Source organism: Rosa rugosa, chromosome 1, assembly GCF_958449725.1.
Source record: "Rosa rugosa chromosome 1, drRosRugo1.1, whole genome shotgun sequence".
Lineage (NCBI taxonomy): Eukaryota > Viridiplantae > Streptophyta > Magnoliopsida > Rosales > Rosaceae > Rosa > Rosa rugosa.
The window spans coordinates 9040139-9043131 of record NC_084820.1 but is presented as its reverse complement, the minus strand read 5'-3'; the positions used below and the strand labels follow the sequence as shown (position 1 = coordinate 9043131).

The 2993-nt window shown below is 36.6% G+C and overlaps 1 pseudogene; it reads right to left on the bottom strand.

Moving 5' to 3' along the window:
* Positions 1-2030, bottom strand: LOC133715178 (peroxiredoxin-2F, mitochondrial-like; annotated as a pseudogene).
* Positions 2031-2993: the final 963 nt, after the last annotated feature.

Sequence of the window (2993 nt, the reverse complement as noted above, 5' to 3'; positions counted from 1 at the left end):
AAAACTCAACTTCATAAGTTTATTTGGAAGCATCATATTTTGAAGAAGCACAAATATAGTCCAGGAGTAATTTTTAGCATACAAGATGTTCAAGTTATTAGTACATGATGTAAACAGATGACATGTCTCATAAGCATTCATGTAAACTGTCTCTCTAGATCTGTCCCAAAATGACATCCCCACCAGAGACCTTGATGGCTGATGCGGTTTCCTCATCATTTAGAACTTTAACCTTCCCGTCAACTACATATGCCGACCATCTGCAGAAAGAGAGCAACAATGTCTTCAAGACTGACAAACTTCTGGATATAGTAAATCACAAATAGACTGATAATAAAACTGACCGAGGGTGGCTCTATCCCATTAATAGTAGGGAAAAGAGGATAAGGAGGGAATTTTTCAATAAATTATGGATAGAACGATTCCAAGACCATCTAATGCAACCAAGTTCTAACAACAAACGAACCGGACTAGTTATTTTACCTCTGAGAGCGAGGTCCAAGCAAAGCAACAGAAAGTTCAAGCTTTTGTGGAAGCTCCCATGAAAGTCCCCGTAGAACTCAATCTATTAACGAAAGATTCAACGAAGTCAAACGATGCTGCTCTAGTTTAAACGGAAGCAATAAATTAACTCATGCATCAGAGGAAAAATTGAATCGCACCATTGCTACACTTTGGAAGAGTTGTGCGTTATGTACAAGTTATGTTATTTCCTTAATTTACTTTACAGTGACGAACAAAATTTGAAACATGAACAGAAACTATGAACACGCAAAAGCTAATAGCTTTAGGACTCAAGTTACCTTCAAGAGTGACTGGTAATATAATTCAATACCCTGCCAAATACCTTTTTTTTTTTTTTTTTTTTTTTTTTGAGAATGTGCAAAGTAAGATTTTGGAACTTTGTATGGAAGGAAAAACTGAATCACACTATTGCTACACTTTGAATTGCTCATTATGGACGAGTTACCTTATTTCCTAAGTACTTAACACAAATTTAAAAAAAAATAATTATAAAAAAGTACATATGGAGGAAAACTAATCCTCTAGAACTCATTCAATCTCAAGTCTTCCTCGTAATATAATTCTCACTACAATGCAATATACGAGTTTGAAATTGAATGATCCAATAGTGGCTACACTTGTACAGTAAATAATTCAGACATCAACTTAACTACTTTTCCAACTAAAATAACAGTGAATAGAGAGTATAAGGGAATTCATATTAGTACAAAAGAAGCATAGGATTGCAAATTGAGAAAACATATTTATCTCTGCAAATCAGAAGAGATGGAACAACAGTTAAATATTCACTTACGGAATCTTTAGCTTGAAGTATCTGCCCATCTATTCAAAACAAACGGATCATTAACCGCTACACAAATCACAGAATCAATCCCTTTATATAGCCTTAAACTTATCAATGTTGTTCTTGTAACTAGGCACATGCTGCTGGAAACAAAAGTCCGTATATGCACCCTGACATACGCAAATAACAATACCTATTTATATAAATCCCTTGCAAACTTAAAACACTCACGGATTCAATGTTTCTCATTCATGTTCATCTAATATTTCATTTTGTCACTAAACCTCACGAAAAACATAAACCATTACACTAGAGAGGGAGAGAGAGCAACTTACAGGGAGGCCAAAGATGACGACTTTCTTGTCCTGAAAACACAAAATTCACCAAAATTGAGTGCCCAAAATGATGAGAATTACATGTAAAGAAAGTTAATGGAGAAGAAAGACAAAAGGGTCGACGACCTTGAAAAATGTCTTTGAGAGGAGTGGTGGCGAACTTGGAGGAGACGCCGCTGTCCCAGCTCCGAGCTTTCTGGAGGGAAACATCCGGTACGGCGGAGACTAGCACCGTCCCGACTGTGACCACCGCGTAGGCTCGTGAGGAGGCTCCGATTGGATGATCTCTGACGGCCAATTTAGGGTTTTCCCCAAGCAAATACGTAAATTTGTTGCAGAACAAAAACTGAACGGCTTTTCTCAGCGCACTTCCTCCTCCCTCTGTCTTCTCCTCTTCAATTTAGGGTTTTCTGAAAGTCGCTCAAAGTTTATTAGTACTATGATATTGAGAATTTAGCTAAAAATAAAAAAGATTATACAGGCTAACGGATGAGCAGGTAACCACAATCAAATATTCTAAACCGTTAGATTTATTCCACATTTTAATTATATCCGATGGCTTAAAATATTCAAAAAAGTTAGTGTATGTCATACATTAACATACACTAGAATTTTCCCTTATCAACAACTCAAATCAAATTATTATTCAATAAAATTTAAAATTGAAAAAAAAAATCCAGTATGTTCGTTTAAGAAATATATCATTGTATTTAAATTGGAATGAACTACTATACCATGTGTTTGAAATTTTTTTATTTTCATACATTTTTTCTAAAAAGTTTTTTTTTTTTTTTTTTTTTGAAACGAGGCTGGTGCGGCTGCCGTCAAGCCTTGATTAATGAAACTGCAAAATACAAGGAGGGGACGTAGAGCCTGAACCCCAAATTATAATAAGCATAGAGAGAATATCCTAAAATACAGCCGTGTTCCCCTGGTCAGCAGCTGACCATGGGAAATTTGGTCACTCACCGTCCGATTGAAATCGGACGGTTGACAGCTAAGTGATGAAATCTGAGATGAGAGCTGTCAACCGTCCGATTTCAATCGGACGGTGAGTGACTAAATTTCCCATGGTCAGCTGCTGACTAAGGGAACACTACTGTCCTAAAATAATATCAAGAGTCTCTACAAAATCTATGTATTCTAACATGCACCAATTAGCAAAGAGTGCACGAATGGCTACTCTATTTGCTTTGACATAGCGGTGACATACCTGAAAGATAACTCTATGACGAAGAAGCATCAGTACAAATAGCGCAGCTTTCTCACTATGTTGTCGCACGGAAACAAATCCGACGACACTTCGTTTCATTCTACCACTAGGAGGTTGCGTCCATTTGATTAAACAA